This window comes from Gracilinanus agilis, chromosome 2 (assembly GCF_016433145.1).
Source record: "Gracilinanus agilis isolate LMUSP501 chromosome 2, AgileGrace, whole genome shotgun sequence".
In the NCBI taxonomy this organism is placed as follows: Eukaryota; Metazoa; Chordata; class Mammalia; order Didelphimorphia; family Didelphidae; genus Gracilinanus; species Gracilinanus agilis.
In genome coordinates, this window is record NC_058131.1 from 216,159,282 (window position 1) to 216,180,079 (window position 20,798).

Below are 20,798 nucleotides of genomic sequence, written 5' to 3' on the forward strand. Positions count from 1 at the left end.
TAGGCACAAAAAAATCAACTTCTCAAGTAGAAGAGGCATAGTTTGACAGTATTTGTTCTGGAAAATAAAATAAAATAAAATGAAAGATTTTTTTTAGTGGACATTATATGGACTCTCAATATGAATCAGTAGTGTGATGTGGCAGCCAAAAAAGCTAAAGTGATCTTGAGTTGCATTAAGAAGGGTAATGCTTCCAGGAATAGGAGGAGGGGAAATGTTAGTCTTACTGTACTCCTTCATCATACTTCATCTGGAGCAGTTTGTTTAGGTTTGGCTACCACAGTTTAAAAAGGACACTGACAAAATGGAGAATGTTTAAAAGTGGGCCAACAGGAAGATGAAGGACCTGAAGTTCATAAAATATAAGAACCAGTTGAATGAAATAGAGACAGAAATCCTGTAGAAAAAAATTACTCAGCAAGGATATGATAACTTGTTCAAGGACTTGAAAGCTTGCCACTGGGAGGATGCATTAGTCTTCCCATGAGCAATGGGAGCAAGTTTCAAAGAGGAAACTTTAGGATTAACATCAGAAAAAGTTCTCAACAATTCATCCAAGCCAAAAGTCAGTTGGCCTGCTTGGAGAAATTGCAGGTTCCCCCTTCTTGGAAATTTTCAAGACAAGTCTAGAGGATTACTTGTAGGGAATATTATTGTGGCAAGTAAAATGCAAGAAAGGGAAGCTGAGGTAGTTCTCTGAACAAAATGGGTTCATTAACAGTAATATGTATAATTGTTAAGAAAGCAGGTCATACTAGACCCTTTGGTAAGGCCAGAGACCCCATGAGAAGAAAGAGGGGGATAGGAGTAGCTGGAGAGCCTATGATTGACTATAGCTGCATAAAGTAGGTTGGCATTCATGTAGGACTGATCACACCCCTTTCTTAAGGAATGTTATTTACTTTATGGGACACAATTGACTCTTGTAATCTTAACTAGGAAATCAAAACCACCCAAATCAGAACCACCCAGTTAGTTGCTCCCTTGGGGGAGATCAAACTATCCCTAATTACCCAAAAACAGGCAAGGAGTTGTCTTTGGTTAGCCTTTGCAGACAACAAGTATCCCAGGGGATAGTTATATGAGCTATAGCAACACTCCCTTTCAACCATTCCTTCAAGTCAATTGGACTAGGACAGACCACATTTTTGAAGAAGGTGCATTCAGGCAGATACTGACCATTATGAAAATCAATACAGCAGGAAATCAATTGCATTGAAAAATCAATCCAGTAGATATCAGAAGAAATATTAATTTCTGCCTTTTCACATCATAGTGGGAATTCCTTTTGTGTATGAATCAAACTAAGTAGCCACTGAGGTACATTTGAACTTTCAAATTCTGTGATTCTGAGACCTCTCAGACATAGAGTTATGATCTTTTGGTTCTATATAAAATGTGGACTTCCAAATCAGCAGATTTCCTCAGGTTCTCTTGATCAGAAGTGCTTGAGGAAAGAAAAGTGTCCTCCTTAGACACTCTCAATGGAAATACTCATTTTATCTTTACTGTAATCAAAGTAAGGACACCAGGCTCTGACAATTCATTCAGTGAATAGTTAAAGTTCCAGCCTCAGCCATTTCAGATATGCATGAGTAATATATGGAAGATGTCCTTGTTTCCTAGTCCAGGGAACACACAGGCCCCCATATAAAACAGTCCATGATGGATATGTGGGCTAAAAAGTAAGGCGTGAAGGATAACATCAACATGATAAGAGATTCCTTAAAAGGAAAAAAAAAACTTTGAAGAAAACCCCTAAATAGGAAAACAAATACTTGGGGACACAGGTTCTGATGAAATTAAGTATATGATTTATGTTACTTTTTTTCTTGATGTAATCTTGATGTAATCAATTTTGCTAAGGGTTTTCTTATATTAAACCATCTCTTTATACATAGTATAAATCTTATATGGTCAAAATGTATAATCTTTGTGAAATATTAGTGTAGTTTCCTGACTAGTATTTTACTTAGTATTTTTGCATCTATATTCATAAATGAAACTAGTCTACAATTTTCTTTCTCTCTTTTTGCTCTTCCTGGTTTAGGTATCAGCAGCATATTTGTTTCATAAAAAGAATTTGGAAGGACTCTTTTACCAATTTTTTATTCAAAAATATTTTATTTTCCCAATTACATGTAATAACAATTTTCAACATATGTTTACCAAGATTATAAAATTCAAATTGCCTCCCTCTCTCCCTTCCCTCCCCATCCTTGGAGATAGTAGGCAATTTGCTCTAGGTTATACACATATTATCATGCAAAATATGCTTCTATATTCGTCATGTTCTTTACCAATTATTCTAAGTAATTTATTAAATATTGGAAATAGAGAAAATCACTTGGAAATCTTTTTTTTCATAGGAATTTCATTTATGGTCTGTTGGGTTTCTTTTTCTAAAATAGGTATGTAATTATAGCAATAGATGCAGAAAAAAGCTTTTGAAAAGAAAACTCTCAGTCCTATTTAAAAAAAAACACTTGAAAGCATAGGTACAAGTGGATTTTTTCTGAAAATAAGAAGCATATAGCTAAAACCATCAGCAAACAACATTTTCAATGGGGATAAGTTAAAAGTCTTCTTTAAAAGATCAGGAGTGAAACAAGGATGCTCATTATCACCAATATTATTCAATATTGTATTAGAAATGTTAGCAATAGGAGTAAGAAGAGAAAAAAGAAATTGAAGGAATCAGAATGGGCAAAGAGGAAATACAACTGTTTCTTTTTGCAAATGACATGATGTTTTTTTTTTTTTGTTTTGTTTTGTTTTTTTTTTAAACCCTTGTACTTCGGTGTATTGTCTCATAGGTGGAAGAGTGGTAAGGGTGGGCAATGGGGGTCAAGTGACTTGCCCAGGGTCACACAGCTGGGAAGTGGCTGAGGCCGGGTTTGAACCTAGGACCTCCCGTCTCTAGGCCTGACTCTCACTCCACTGAGCTACCCAGCTGCCCAAATGACATGATGTTTTAAATGGAAAATCCTAGATATCTTACTAAAATTAATTTTAAATATGTATAATATTATCAACGTAGCAAGATATATAATAAACCCACATAAGTCACCAGTATATCTATATATCACCAACAAAGCCCTGAAAGATGAGATCATGAGAGATACACCATTTAAAATAACCATAGACAGAATAATATATCTGTGAGTAGAGTTGCAACAAACCCAGGAACTACAAGATTATTATAAAACTACTATATATCTATACATATACATAATGTTTGTACAATTATTTAAATTTGACTTTATTTGTATATGTACATATACATATACATAAAACATCTATAAAAATAATAAAATAAAATAAAATAAAATAAATGTACAATATCATGTACAAATATCAAATGTTCATGTGTGGGTAAAGATCAATGACAATCCTGCCTAAACTAATCTACTTTTTTAATGCCATCACAACTAAATTGCCAAAAACTTATTTTATTTAATTTTATTTAATGGAAAAATGGAAAAAAATAACAAAATTCATTTAGAGGAACAAAAGGTAAAAGATATTACAGGAATTAATAAAAATGCAAAGGGAGAAGGTTTAGCAGTATCAAATTTTGAGCTGCATTATACAGCAATCATCATCAAATATATCTTGTGCTTGTTAAGAAATAGAAAAGTAGAACAGTAGAACAAAACAGACATATAGCAAATGGTAGTAAAAGATCATAATAACTTTCTGTTTGACAAAAGTAAAGATCCAAGTTTGGAGATAATTATACCCTGCTAAAAATTGTTGAGGAAACTGTAAAGTAGTCCAGCAAAACTATGTATAGACCAATCTCATGCACCATTTACCAAGATAAGATTAAAATGGGTATATAAAGGGAGACATCAGAAAGTTAGAACAAGGGATATATTATCTACCATATTTATGGGTAAGAGAAGAAGTTATAAATAAACAAAAGATAGAAAGTATTATGAGATATAAAATGTATAATTTTAATTACATCCAATTAAACAGCTTTTGTATGAATAAAATTAATATAGCCAAGACTGGAAAGGAAAGAAGAAAATCAGGGGGAAATTTTTTTATATTTTCTCCTATAGAGGTTTCATATCTAAAATATGGAAAGAACTTTGTTAAATCAGTGAGACTATGACCCATTCCTTAATTGATAAATGGTAAAAAAAAATATGAATAGAGAGTTTTTGGGTAAAGGGATCAAAGATATATATATATATATATAGCCATATAAAATGCTCTAAATCATTATTGACTAGAAAAATGGCAATCACAATAACTCTGAGATATCATCTTACATTCATTAGATTGGCTAAAATGACGAAATGGAAAAATGATAAATGTTGGAGAAGATGTAGAACAATTGGGAACACTGTTAGAGGAATTCTGTACTGATCCAACCATTTTGGAGAGTAATGTGGAATTATACCCTTAGTTTTATAAAACTGCGCAACTTTTTGACCTAGTAGTACTACCATTAGATCTGTTTCCCTAAGGTGATCAAGGGAAAAGGAAAAGAACCCATAAAAGAACCCAAAAATATTTATAACAGCTCTTTGGCAAATTTAAGGGATACCAATTAATTGGAGAATGGCTAAAGTTGTGGCAAATGATTGTGCTGTAATAGAACTATACTATAAGAAATGATGAACAGGTTTATTTTGGGGGAAAAAAAAACATAGAAAGGCTTTGATGAAATTATGAAGAGCAAAACAAATACAACCAAAAGAATATTATATGCAGCAACAGAAATATTTTTTGAAGAATGACTTGTGTATATCTACTTCCAGAGAAAGAAATGATATATAAGAATAAGTAAGATATAAAAGACCTTAAAAAAAATGAAATCTAAAGGTACTACAAAAGCTACTACAAACTAGGTACTACAGGAATAAGCTAATCTCTTGTGTGGTGTGTGTGCGTGCGTGCGTGCGTGTGTGTGTGTGTGTGTGTGTGTGTGTGTATGTGTTTGAGTGCATGTGAATTTTTTCAGGACAGGATCAATTTTGCTTTTGTTTTTTCTCTTTGTATCCCTGGTGCCTAGCATAATTGTGTGTACCATTTTGTTTGTTTGAACTTAAGATTCCTTTTATTTTAAGAATTATTATTATTAACTTAATAATCACAAATATCCTAACATATAAATAATTTTTAAAAGATGATTGAATATTAAAACATGAACTTCTGTTGTATAAATTTTGTTGTTTAAACAGTATATATTAAGTTCAATGAAGTGGTAATAATTAAATTTATTTTTGTCCTCTTTATAATTCAATTTTGTTTGTTTTATGAATTATCTCTATTTCTCACCAATTTATCCCACAACTCCTCAGAAATATTTTCTTATAACAAATATATGTAGTTATATATGTGTAAATGTATGTATATACACATAGATAATTCATATTTATACACACACTCATTTATGTACATGGTGTATATGTGCACACACACACACATATATATATATAAAAATATATACATATAAACAAAATGAACTTCAATTTCATTAGTATGGGCAGCTCCTTCACTAATTCAGATGGGAAACTCTGCTGAAATTTACAATCCTAAAAGAGTTACTGATAGGAGGTTAACTGGCTTGTACAGTGAGGAGATTAGGTGTTACAGTGGACAGAGCATTGGGCTTAGAGTCAGGAAGACCTGAGTTCAACCTCAGACACTACCTGTATGAGCTTGGGAAAATTAATTAACCACTGCCTCATTTTCCACAATTCTAAAAAAGGGATAAACAATAATAACATCTATATCTTGAGATTGTTCTTAAGATTGAATGAGATTTTATATATATAAAGTACTCAGAATAGTACCTGTCTCATAGTAAATGCTTAATAAATGCTTATTCCCTCCTTTCTTTCAGGGACTCACAGCCATTATATATATATATAAAATACATGTGGAGCTTTAACTCAGATTTTCCTAGCTCCAAGTCCAGACCTTTATTCACAATAGTATGATGATACCTTTCACAGAGGACATTTGATATAAATGTGCTAAACTGAGACCACCTGAGGTTTTTTTTTTTTTTTGATGGGTACAAAGGATCCCATCTGGTAGCCTTCTAATTTGTTTAATTATTTTTACTGAATAGGCGTTTAAAGTAGCTATTTCTATCTTCTGCAGGAGTAAAAATACTTGTCATTATAATACCCTCCAAATTTTGGCACCCTAGTATAAAAAACAATCATCCCTTCATAGAGTTATAACATTGGATTCAATTCCCTAATGATTATTGAAGGATCCAGAGTAAATACATCCCTCAAATACAAAATCACTGTAAAATTCTAGTGGGTAGAAATGGTTAGGGAGCAACTTTTGGTTGATCAATCATGGTCTTAGTATTACTTGTAGATCAATGAATTTTACAGAGATAAATGTTCCCTGGCAGCAGTTTATGAAGCTTCATCACAGAATCAGAAATTTAAACAACTGTGGTTTTTTTTTTTCATAAGCCCTAAAAGAAAACAATTTATATTAAAAACAAACAAAAAGAACGCAGACAACCAGAGCTATCATTGACTTGCATGTCACTGTCATTTACACAAGTATGTCCTAGATATAAATAAAAAAAATGTGACAAAGGCTCTGGTCCAGACTAGTCATAATCTTTTGGTTTCTAACGTGTCTACTTGTCAAAACCTGGATAGACACAAGAGTTTTTGGTTTGTTTGTTTGTTTGTTTGTTTCTTCTAAAACACCTTGGAAGGAAGCCTAATATAGGAAGACTGGATCAGCAGCCAAGAGAACTGTATTTTAGACTTGAGTCAACCGTTAACTCCCTGTATATCTTTAGGACTCAAATTCATCCCTCTGTAAAATAAGGTTGGAATAGATTAGTCCTAAAGTATTTTTCACCACCAGCCCTCTATGGTTTTGGTGAACAACTTGATCTGGTTGACTATAGATATTGTTAAGTTATGTGTATGTGTGTGTGTATGGAGAGAGAGAGAGACAGAGAGAGAGACAGAGAGAGAGAGAGAGAGAGAGAGAGAGAGAGAGAGAAGAGAGAGAGAGAGAGAGAGAGAGAGAAAGAAAGAGAGGAAATAGATTTCTTAAAAAGGGGATGAGAATTATATTAGGTCATATATGTAGAGTTGGAAGGGGCATTAGGGATCATCTGTTTCAGTGATGTCAAATTTAGATAGAAAGTGAAGGGGGACTAACTACACATAAAGATTCCTCAGGGTCTCATGAGCAGCTAAACGTCACGATGGATAGGGTGCTGCTCCTGGAATTAGGAAGATTCATCTTCATGACTCCAAATTTGGCCTCAGACACTTGCTAGCTGGGTGACACTGGACAAATCACTCAACCCTCTTTGTCTCAGTTCCTTATCAGTAAAAGTAGCTGGAGAAAGAAATGGTAAACCACTCCAGTATTTTTGCCAAGAAAATCACTGAAGAGTCAGATGCAACTGAAAGGACTAAACGACAACAAAAGGGCCTCATATTGACAAAGTATATATTAATATTAACTATGTGCTATTATTTTGTTCAATATTTCCCAATTGATATATATATGTATATTGTACATATATAACACACACACACACACACACACACACACATATATATATATATATATATATATATATATATATATAAGCCCTTACCTATTGTCTTAGTATCAATTCTAAGGCAGAAGAGTGGCAAGAACTAAGCAATAGGGATGAAGTGACTTCCCCAGGGTAGCACAGGTAGGAAGTATCTTGAGGTCAGATTTGAACCCATATAAGGAATAATGAACTGAAGGAATTCCATGTGAACTGGAATGACCTCCAAGAATTGATGCAGAGTGAAAGGAGTAGAACCAGGAGAACATTATACACAGAGACTGATACACTGTGGTACTATCGAATATAATGGACTTCTCTTCTAGCAGCAATGTATTGATCCAGCACAATTCTAAGGGACTTATGAGAAAGAACACTATTCACATTCAGAGAAAGAACTGTGGAAATAGAAACACAAAAGAAAAACAACTGTTTGATCACATGGATCGATGGGGATATGTTTGGGAATGTAGATTCTAAACAATTACCCTAATGAAAATATTAATAATGTGGAAACAGGTCTTGATCAATGACATATGTAAAACCCAGTGGAATTATTCATTGGCTATGGGTGAGGGGGTGAGGAGTGGAGAAAAAGAACATGAATCAGGAAAAATATTCTAAATCAATTAATTAAATAAAATTTTCAATAAAAAAGGGAAAAATATTTGAGCCCCAAATATCCTATCCCCAGGTCTGGCTTTCTATCTATCCACTAAGCCACCTAACTGCCCTCTTCTCAATTACATTTTAATCCAATGAAGACTCACTCTAAGGGGCACGGCCCAAATAGCCATGCATTTGACAACTCTAATCTAGTCTAATTCCCTCATTTTAGAGATAAAGAAATGACTCTTGAAGAAGATAAGTAACTTCTGCAGGTTATGTAGGTATCACATCAGGTAATTTATTTAACACCAGTGGTAGCACTAGGAATCTGAATTCCTTTCCTCCAAAAAAATTATTCTTTTTACTCTACCACCATGCATCCCCAAGAGTTCTGCTCAATATATAGTTCCTCAGAGGCAAATAGCCAGGTAATGAAATTGATAGAACACTGGGCCAGGAATTAAGAAGATCTAAGTTCAAATCCAGCCTCATGACCCTGAGGAAGCCACTTAACACCTCTGCTTATCTCAGGTTCCTCAATTGTAAAATAGGTATCACAGTAACAACTACCACCCAAAATTGCTATGAGGATAAAATGACACAATATGTTTAAGGTGCTTAGCACAGTATCTGGCACATAATAGGTTTTTTTAAAATGTTCTTTTCCTCCTCCCAAAATATTGAGGGATACCATGCACTCCTTTTCTCAGGTTTCCCAGGGTGGTAGCTAATAGGATAAAAAACTCCCTCAGAAAGCATCTTAGCCTATCATAATCATGAGAATTTTCCCCTTATGAGTTACAGAGGCAAACTTTCCTCATTTTGCAAAGGGAAGCAAACTTTCCTCATTTTGCAAAGGGAATCTTTCTGGGTCTCCTTGTGCCTTCTAGTCTTACAGAGATTCTTCAGCTACCTCTTCTTTCAGATAAAGAAACTGAGCTTGGGAGTTGAAACCTAAATAATTTTTCACCTTAGAAGCAGAAAAGGCTAGGACCTCTTCTATAATGGAAGGTACCTCTGCCTTTGGCCCAGTTTGGACCATTATATTATCACTTTCTCCCTGAAATATTGACTGCAAAGGGTCCTGGTATTTTGTAGTTGTCATTACATTTTGGTCTGGCTGCTTGCTGTCAGGAGTCTTCACTGTTTCCCATAAGCACCTTAACTGTACAGCTGATACATATGAAGCCATGTAGAACTTTCAAGACAAAGGCATTTCATCAATGCATTAGGATGCCACCATAAGGCACTTTGTACCAAGACTTTAAGGAAAGCTCACTATTCCATGTTTCCTTTTGAAGGCATTATGACCATCATTTTGTTACATAAGTACCAAGCTTGCCTACTATCAGTGTTTTAGAACCTGGAAATCTCCATCCTTCTTCACTCTCTTTGATGCATGTTTTCAGTCCCAGTTTTAAGGATTTGATGTTACAAATGGAGAGGTTATAATGCTATGTGGGCAAATTAACCCAGAGATTGAAGGATCACAGAATGTAAGAGCTGAAAAGCACCTTAGACTTACAGCCAACATCAGAGAAGGAATTTCCTCTAGTGTCCCCAACAAATAATTACCCAGCCTCTTGTTCTTAAAGGTCTTCTTCATTGCTAAGACACTGACTGCACCCAGAGGCAATGCATTTCATTCATCTCAAAGTTTTAATTGTTGGGAAATTTGTCTTGTATGGAAGTAAAATCTACCAACTCTGAATTCCAAGTGAGCAATGCCTTTTCCTTATCTGAATAGAGGATGCTTGATCAAGACTAGTCTGGTTGGCCCCTGAATACCCATCTAGTTCTGGAGGTAGATAGTAGGACCAGCTGGATCTACCTGCAGAACAAAGCTAAAAAGGTGCCCTTTCTTCAGTAGAAGCTGAAGTCCATGTGGTCTCACACCTAGAAAATGGAAGATAACTACATTTGGAAAATATACTCCCTCTGCCTCTTTTTGAAAGTCCCTCTCTTTTCAGTATTTTTAAGCTGAGCATTATCTCACCTGCCATTTTATGTCTACCATATCACCCTAGGAGTTTAAAGGTCAAAGCAGGCTTAGCCAAAAGGCAGGAAAATAATTTACGAGGTTCTTAAATAGCTTTCTTTCCCACTCCAATTCCATTAGTTAACTTGCTTTTATTTTTATTTCCATTTTCACCTTGATTTGAGATTTATCCCTAATAGTGTATAATTTTTTCCTATATAATGCTCTGAATGTATTATTTAATTTTTAATAGGGCTAGGTAATATATTTTTAAAGTTTTCTTCCTCATTCTTTTATCCTGACAATCCAAAATATGCTCTCACATTTTTTGCCCCAGAGCAGCTTCTAAAACTGGAAAAATTAGGATTGAGAATATAAATTCCATCTTGACAGTAAACAAAAATTAGTTTAGGCCAAGTATGTCTGGGGATCAGCATGGCAATGCACTTGAAGCCCCCATTGGGATGGATAGACAAAGTCAATCTTAAAGAGGCTTAACCTGATTTCTTTATCTAGATCAGAAACCCTATGACCAGGCATATATGAGTTCCTCATTTTCATGAAGGATCAGTGAGGGACAGGAAAACATTAGCCCACCTCCTCATTAGGTATCTATCAATTGGAGATGTCTCGAAGAGGGCTGAATAATGAGCTTTCAAAATTGTAATTAATGACTCAAGATGTCAAATGAATTTCTCTTTGATCACTGAGAGGGATCAATGACCAATTAATTTATTGGTTATAACTGGCCAGATCAATAAATTTAATTTTCTTACCTGGAACCCAGTCTCTGGAAATTTAACTGTCAAAATATTCATCTTTCTGAGCATAGACATATCCTCTGACCCTTATTAGCTAGGTGACCCATGGCACTTGACCTGTTTGTCTCAATTCCTTATCTGTAAAATGACCTGGAGAAGGAAATAGCCAACTATTACAGTATCTCTTTCAAGAAAACTGCAAATGGGTCACACAAATTCTAACATGACTGAAACAATTGAACAACAAATATTAACATAAAATAATACAAAAATAATTCCTTAAGGAATATATCCTTTAGACTAGAAAGTTAAGAAAGGTAATTGATTGATTTGTTCCTTCTTACCTGTTTCTAGATGGGAAATCGGGATTCACCTAAACAAAAATTTCTTAATACCTTCTGAAGTATCACTCCATTTCACTTTGTCCCTAGAAGTTATACTTTACCTCTTTTAGTCCTAACTAAAAATAGCAACTAACTTAGTTTGTCCAATACATCATAAAACAACTCTCCCCGTCCCACGCTGGGGACAGTAGAGTTTGTCTCTAGGCATATAGATCATATAGCTTAGCACACATCTATTCCATAAAAGTGCCAACTTGGGAGCTTCAGGCAGATGCTGATCATCAGTGATTCATGTCCAATTTCATTAACTATGAGCCCTGGAAAGTAAGTCAAGAGTTTGAGTCTAGAAGAGGTCAGGTATGCTGGGATGTGAAAGAGGAATGAAGGATGGCATTTGCTAAGAAGGAAATAGGGCTTGGCAATCTGCTTTTGGCACCAGTGACAGTCACCTAGGAAACTTCAACTTATTCTATGCAGATTAAATAGATAGCTATAGATACATAATGCATATACACAATACAATCCATGTGTGTGAATATCTCTCTAGATATAGATATACAGAGACAGGGAGCAGAGAAAGATGCAGAGACAAAAGGGAGGGAGGAGGATTAATCAGTAGATATATGTTTAGAATTTTTAAAAAAGAAAATTACTTAAAAGAGAGATGTTGCCAAAGATTGCGCATAGGTTACTTAACATTAGCTCAGGTTCTGTGTCCAATAGTTCACAAATGCAGTGGCTGGTACCAAAACAAATCCTCTTCCTTTACTATTAACAAGCCAGAATAAGATGAGTTTCTGCTCTAAAGTATTAACCAAGAGGTTACAAGAGAAATATGTATTCTTGTATTCTCCACATTGGTTTTATGGTTCTTTCATGGAAATCTGCTTGCCACTGAGAGAATTTCCAAGTGTGATACAAATATCTGGCACAAGGATTAGGGGATGAGTACTGGAAGAAGCTGAAAGTCATTTCTCCCTTTCTTGGCTTAAGCAGGGGGTAGCTACTACCCAACATTCTGACAACCCCAGCCTTAGTACTTAGATTCCCAGCAGGGATGGAAGTTAATCATCCTTCTTTTTGCATTGCTGTGGAAGGGTTTACATTGTATCGTGAGGATGAATATAGTTCTTGCTATAAATATATGGATATAAATAATCTGACAACCATTAAGATTACTGAAGGTAGAGACATTTTTCTTCTCTGCCATTGCATACAACAAACACTTAATAATTGCCATCATTAACCTTATGACATTTCTGTATTTCCCCTGATCAATGGAATTTCTTGGTATTTAAAGCTATATTTCCATATTTCCAGAGCTGATGAATTTGGAAATATAGAGGATAAAAAGGTAGTTAAGGGGTAAATTCCTCCATCTTCCATCTCAGCACCAAATACAGGGATTTCCACATAATAAATTTTCAAGAAGGACTTCTATGTAATTTATCATTACATCACTGTCCTTACAATTTTTTTTACATCAAATGCACATTGTGATCTCTTCCCTATACTAGTCCCTCCCCTCTCTATATCTAGTGTGAAGCCTCATTACTTCACAGTATCAGAATAGTTTTGTTTGGTTTTTTTGGTGGGAGGACCTGAATCTATCTTGCCAAGGGTAAGAAAAACTAATGGCCACTTTTAGGACCAATTTTAACTTTGACCTACTCATTTCTAATCTCGGCCAGTTAACTCTTTAAAAAAACATGTTCCCTCCCCTCTCTCCCATCATCCTGGCACCAAATATTACAGATATCCAATTAGTTTCAACACTACTTCAGCTCAGAACTGCCAAACTACAGTAATCCACCAGTCTCAGCAACCCCAATAGCAAAAACTATTGATATGAAGCACCTAGCCTGGTATAACACCATCTTTTAATGTTCATGCCAAGTAATGATTCAAAAAATAAGTTCAAGAAATGAAGCAAGGGAGATTCAAAGTGATCCATTTGGCCCATCAAAAATGTGACCTGTAGTAATTAATAAAAGTTTTAAATTGCTAAACTGAGGTCTGATGTCAGAAAAACTTTCCTAAAAAATTAAGAGGGTTATTCAAAAATATATCAGGGAATACTGTATCCTCTTTGGTAGGAAGTCTTCAAACTGTGACTGGATGACTACCTGTCAGGAATGTTGTAGTTGTCATTCCTATTGGGATATGGTTTAGAATGGACAATCTCAGAGGGCTTCCAACTCCAAAATCATATTATATCATTACTACCACAGTCCAACTTTAGTCAGTTACTCTCAAGGAACATCATTAATGCATACAGACAACAATGAAATCAGCAAAAGAAAAGGATTTTAATTTTCAGAAGTAAAGCAAATTATTCTATTAACAAAAGTCATCCAGGTAAGGTCCTATACATTATATTTCTTTAAATACAATAAATATATTTGTCATGGTAGAAAAGAAAGATTGGAAATTCTTTTTTCAAATAATAATTTATTTTCCTACTATTGTATGTAAAAACAATTTTTAGCATATATTTTTTGAAGTTTTGAAGTCCAAATTCTTTCCCTTCTTCCCTCCCATCCTCTGAGGTGGTAAATTGATTGGAAACTCAAATAAGAATTGGGTTACTAAAATGTCATTTTCATGACAAGCATATCTCATTTTAATATCTACTATACATATATAAGTATGTATGTGTATATATATATTTGTACATACAAATATATATATGGATATGTCTATGGAGAGAAAGAGAGAATTCAATTTTCCAAGAGAGTGCCATTATAAGATTGGAGATGTTTCTGGAAACTAGTGTGGCTGTTCCCCAAATGTAGCATAATTGAAATGGAGAATGCAGCAAAATTATAAGCATCTCAATGCAAGAGGGGAATTTCAAACTGTTAGTAATAAAGCACAAACTATGAATGGAAAGGATCGAGGGTTATTTGTATGTTTAGAATAAGTGCATAAAAGGAAAAATAGCAGCTTAACCAGAAAGAGCTCATTGATATTTAACCTGAAACTTCAACTGCTTTGAGACCCCTCACCACTACCATCCTGCCCAGCACAGCCCTAAATATTCTCTAGTTAGGAAACATTTTTTTTCTATTGCTCAAACCTATTTTCCTGGTACATTGTGGGAAGACTGGCATTTAAAAATCAAAAGGCTGATCTGGAATATTGGTAGGAGAAAGAAAAAGAGGAGGCACCAAACCACAGAAGAAGTTAAGATGTAAAAGGCCACAGGAAATGGACAATGGTCACACCTACTAACTGGAACACATACCACAGCAAATAAAATAAGAGAAGGACACATTTACTGAAAACCCCAGTCTGGGGAACTGGACCACTTTGTGAGTCATCAGTAAATGAACCAGTTTTTTGATTTATAAATCTTGTAATAGCAATTTCTATACATTGTTTCATCTAATAGTATATTCCTGGTTACATCATGTTTCTATGAGCTGCAAATTGTTAGAAACCTTTTATTGATGGGGAACATCAATATTAATCAATGTATCACAGTCCTGAAACTGAGTGGCTCCCAATATCCCTTCCATCTAATCCAATATCAGAGCTGGCTTTTGTTGTCTGTTTCCTAGAAAAGTAAAAAAAAAAAAAAAACTGTACTAATTGGGTCTTCTACAAATTCATGCCATCATCATACCAAGTAAATCCTCAGTACTACAAGGTAATCTTTTAGTTAATCTCTGATTCCCTATCATATATCCCAGAGATACTTTCTTAAGGACCCATCTCTATACTCCCTTCCTTTAAGATTATGAGATGGCTTTGTCCCCCACTTTTACATTTCTCCTCTTCCAATTCAATATATATGTATATGTATGTATGTTTTTTGTTTGGAACCTGTGACTTCAGAATTGAAAAAATGTCCAAGTAAAAATTCTCTCCCACTAATGCAGAGTAGAGAATCAGCTGTAACTTACAATCTTTAAAGAAAAAGAAAACCTTACCTTCTATAAGTATCAATTCTAAGACAGAAGAGTGGCAATGGCTAGGTAATGAGGGTTACGTGACTTGCCCAGGGCCTTATATCTGGAAAGTGTATGAGACCATATTTGAACCCAGATCCTCTTGACTTTAGGCCTGGTGTTCTACCACTGTGGTACCTAGTTGCCTCTTTCATTTAAAATCTTAAAGAGTAGTTAGGCCACTGAGAAGTTAAATGACTTTCCACATGGTTAAAAGACCAGAGTATTTCAGTCAAAATTTGAACCTGAATCTTCTTGATTCAAAGACCAGCCCTTTACCCATGTTGCCTCCACTTCAGTATTGTTTATTTGATTATTTGACCTCTTCACCTCCTCAAGCTCTCCAAAATCTCTAGTCCTCTTTACTACTTAATGTCTCCAGATAGTAATATAACCTTACCATCTATAATTCTGATCTATTTCCTTCTTCAGCCCTTACTCTCTGGCTTTGATTCCCACCACTCTACTAAAATCACTATCCCCAAGGTCACCAATGATCAAACATTTGATAAATCTCATTCTATTTTCAGTTCTCATCACCCTTGATCTTTCTGAAACATTTGTCAATGTTGACATATTTTCTCATCCTTTGGATTTTGTGACATGGGTCTTTCCTGATTATGGTCTTATCTGCTTGATTTTTCTTTCTCATTCCACTTTGCTGCTTTATTATTTTCCTTTGACCTTCAACAAGCAACTCTCTTCTCTATCCTCTATGGTGTGTCCCTTGGTGTTATTGTGGAGGAAATGAACACAACTTGTGTGCCAAGTTTAAGGGAAATCTCTCTCATGAAATATCTCCAGATAAATAAGTATGTGACCCCTTAAGCAAATCATTTAACCTCTAACAATCCACTGAAGAAGGAAACGGTAAACCATTCAAGTATCTGTGCCAAGAAAACTCCATGGATCCTCCCATGGACAGTATTGTCCACAATGTCATGAAAAGTTGAATATGATTGAACAACAATATAGGTAAACATACTGGAGCAGTTCTGATTTTGATATCAGGGTTTTTCTAAAATTAAGAATCCTTCTTCACAACCACTTGACTAGCTGTTACATTACTCAACTTTCAAAATAAACCAAACATCCTTACCTCAGGACTCCTTTTGCTACCTCCTCTAAAACTGCAAAACTCTCTCTATGCATTCATCTCCATTTCTTCTGTGGAATTACTAGCCCTCTGCCAACTGCCCATCACCTGAGTGGTTTTTCTTTAATCTTTTAGCCTTCCCTCTTGGTTTATTGACCTACAATCAAAGAGACCTAGGTTGGAGAAATTTCTATCCCAGTGGCTCTTTCAGCTAAGGAGTTCCCAAATACTTTCATTCATTTAATTGATATTGCTTATGTAAATAAATTCAAACCCTCTCACCACACCCCAGAGATTTAGCTAATTGCCACAGTCCCAAATTGAACTCAGAGACTTTACAACCAAACTTATTCCACTTTTCAAATTTAAAATTTCCTACTTCTGTTGATGGCTTTATAATCCTTTCATTCACCAACCTTGATTACTCTGACTAATCACTGACACTGTCATCTTTCTCAAGCTCAACATCTAATCAATGTTGTCAAATCTTGTCAAATCTACCTTTATAGCAGGAGTTATTATGTGGGTCAAATGAGCCCCCAAAGGATATATATATATATATATATATATAGACAGATAGACAGAGACAGAGACAGAGACAGAGACAGAGACAGAGACAGAGAAAGAGAGAGATTCACCATGGAATCTGTAAACTTGCATAGGGAAAACAAAATTATATCTTTATTTTTACTAACATATAATTTAAATTTATCATTTGATTATAAAAATTTTTAAATAGCATTATCCTGAAAGAATTTCATAGTCTTCTCTAGGTTGCCAAAGGAGTTGCACATGCATGCACGCGCACGCGCGCGCGTGCACAAACACACACAAATTAAGAACTCCTTTTCTAATTTTTTTTTAAACCTCACCTTCTGAATAGAATCAATACTCTGTATTGGTTCCAAGGCAGAAGAGTGGTAAGGGCTAGGCAATGGGGTCAAGTGACTTGCCCAGGGTCACACAGCGAGGAAGTGTCTGAGGCCAGATTTGAACCTAGGACCTCCTGTCTCTAGGCTGGTTCTCAATCCACTGAGCCACCTAGCTCCCCCTCTAAAATTTTTTAAACCTGTTTTTCTCTACTCCTATTGTCATTACTCTGATGCTAGTTCTCATCACCTCTCATCTATGATATTTATAATATTCTTCAAAATGTTTTTAATATCTCCTTTCTCTTCCCTTACCCTGTTTATCAATTCTGATCACAATATTCTCATGCTGAAAAAACAACATTGACATCTCATTGCCACTAGAGTAAATTTCTTAACTTTCTCTATACAGTGATGAACTTATGCCCTGCCTCTTATAAGATAACTCTTTTCTCATACACTGTCTTGCTGACATCACTTACTCCAAGTCTATTCCACTGATCCTCCCTTCTATCTCTTAGCCAGTACCATATTGTTTTGATGACCACTGCTTTACAGTATAACTTAACATCTGGTACTGCTAAGCCACCTTCCTTCATGTTTTTTTTTTCATTATTTCCCTTGACATTCTTGATCTTTTGTTCTTCCAAATATACTTTGTTATATTTTTTTCTAATGTAGTAAAAAAGTTTTTTGGTATTTTGATAGGTATGGCACTAAATAAGTCAATTAATTTGGGTAGAATGGTCATTTGTATTCTGTTAGCTTGTCCTACCCATAAGCACTCAATGTTTTTCCAATTGCTTTGATCTAGTTTTACTTTTTTGGAAAGTGTTTTGTAGTTATGTTCGTATAATTCCTGTATTTGTTTTGGTAGATAGATTCCTAAGTATTTTATATTGTCTAGGGTAATCTTAAATGGTGTTTCTCTTTCTACCTCTTGCTGCTTTTCTCTTTCCTTCCTCTTTCCCTCCTCACCCACTCCTTCTCCTTTTTTCCCTCCCTCTCCAACTCTCTTTTCTTTCCTCTGTCTCTCTCTACCCCAATCCGTCCCCTTTAAGTAGCAAAATATCACAGTAGATAAATAGTTGAACCTGGAGTCAGGAAGATCTGATTTTTTTTTTTAAATCCTTTTCTTTCTATCTTAGAATCAATACTGTGTATTGATTGGTTCCAAGGCAGAAGATGGGTAAAAGCCAGGTAAAGGGGGTTAAATGACTTGCCTAAGATCATACAGTTAGGAGATGCCTGAGGCAAGATTTGAGTCCCCTACTTCCTGTCTCTAGGCCTGCTTTTCAATCCACTGGGCCATCTAGTTTCCTCCAAAGATCTGAATTTAAATCCAATTTGAGATTTTACTAGCTGTATGATCCTGGCAAGTAACTTAAGCCCTTTCTGCCTCAGTTTCCTTCAATTATAAAATTTTTAAAAATAACATTATAATGAAAAGGTTTTAGAAACTTCATTAGATTGACAAAAGAATCCATGACACAAAAAGTACAACAAAAAGGTATTATGCCCATACATAAAATGAGTGTAAAAATAGCATTGAAAATCTTGTCTTTTGAAATGCCCAGAATGACCCTTGTCTTTAACAACCTTATCTGCAAGAAAATCCCCAGACTGACCTTTGTCCCAGATCAAATATTCATTCTTCAAGAACCTGTCAATCACCCAAGCCAGAACTCAGCCTAAGACCTTCAAAACATCAAGTACATCTTAACCATCCAAATTCCAGTAAATTCCTTCCCTTTCTATAAAAGCTCTGTATTTTGTTCATTGGAAGTCCCAGGATTGTGGTTCTGTGTAGCTTCCCAGATTATAATCTGTCTGCTCTGTTTAAAGACCCTTGTTATAAATCCCTTAGTGGTTCGGATTTGTTTACAGGTTGGCAATATCTCCCAGAGTTGTTGTGAAGACAAAATGAGATATTTGTAAAGTGATTTTCTAACTTTAAAGTGACATACAAAGACATACAAATTTTAGCTATTATTGTTCTCTCCCTCCCTCCCTTTCTCTCCTCTCTCTCTCCTTTCTCTCTCTCTCTCCTTCTCTCTCTCTCTCTCTCTCTCTCTCTCTCTCTCTCTCTCTCTCTCTCTCTCTCTCTCTTTTCCTCTACCTTTTTTTTCTTTCCTCCCACTCCACTCCCTCACTGTCCTCCCTAAATTAATACATTATGAGAGAGATCTTGCAATGGAAAGCTGAGTGAATCACAAAGTTAAGAATCTCTGGGTTTGCTTTCTACCTCTGACACATGTGGTGGAGGTGAGATCCTGTATACTTCACAATGTATTTAATCTTCAGTAACTTGGACATGTCAAAAACTATAAGTTGCAGAGCAATTGCAGATCTGCATCATAAAAGATATAACCTAAATAAAAGTTCCCTCCACCAATGGGATCAACAGGCCAGATCAAATGATAATGATCTCACCTAGGATGACCCATAATGGTAACTCTCTGTTCTCTTGTCTGCATTGACAGTGAAATGCACTATTTAGATAAAGGTTCTGACACTAATTTAAATGACAAAACTCAATTGTTCAGCCTTATTCCTTCCAAATGAAAGATGCTTCAGAGAGGGTTAAGAAAAATAAAGAACTCAAGCATTCTAAAAAATGATTTGACTTTATAGCACATCACGATTTTATTATGACTGTACTTTCAGGTTAAAAGGCAGAATCCCAATTTCCTGCCTGTTTTCATTGTAGAAATCTAATGAAGAATGGAATTCTTTGTTCTCAGATTTCTCCACAAAATTTCCACGAATGACTGAGATTGTTAGATGTTTCTGTTTTAAAGTGCTGGATATTATGCAAAGAAAAGGTCCTTAAAAACACAGATATTTTAATGAAGCCAGACAATTTATATCAAATCACTTGGACATTTATGGTGTGTCTGGTACTGGCAAGGTAGGGTACAACCTGTTCTGTAGAAAAGAAAATGGAAATATTCTAGATTCTTTCACAAAAGGAGGTAAAGGGAAGATGTATGCATAGTCACACTTCACCAGTACAAAATGCAAGAAAATAAGCTATTTAGCCTTCCCCATCTCAAGCAAGATTCTAAGGGAGAAAAAATTATTATAAAAAATTATATTTTCCTTTCTTCCTTCCTTCTTCACTAATAAGTTTTGTCTTTCCTAACTAGAAAGAAAGTTCCTTGAAGGCAAAGACTGTCTTAATTAATTATATTCATTGGCCTGTGCTCACCCTTTGGTTGGTTAGGGGTACATCTACCTCAAACAGTGTAGATTTCCCCTGAGTTAATGGCCAGATGAGAACAGTTTGTTAGAAGAGCCATGAAGGTGACTGAAGCAGGTCCTGTGAAGTGCTTGGTTGGACATAGAAGACACCAGTGTCATTCACTGCATCCCAAGCCATCACCATTTCTCTTGAATTTTGTCTTGCCACTGGACTTTAATGAATTCTGAAGAGAGAGTGAATCCAACTACTCTGTGCAACTCTGTTTCACTTAAATCCAATTCATGCACAGGATAAGACATCACCTGTGACATCATTGGCCCTCTTGGAAAAGAAGGATGAACAGCACTTCTGGGCTTAGCCCAGTGCTTTTTGCAGAAAAAGGTGCTTAATAAAAATCTTTTTCATTTCATTCATTTCTTTTCATTTCA

The 20,798-nt window shown here is 35.2% G+C and overlaps 1 protein-coding gene across 1 annotated transcript in view; it reads right to left on the reverse strand.

The window, feature by feature from the left end:
- Window positions 1–20,798, reverse strand: part of CDH13 (cadherin 13) — a 1,311,104-nt gene that overhangs the window by 932,438 nt on the left and 357,868 nt on the right. The gene's annotated exons all lie outside the window — the stretch shown is intronic.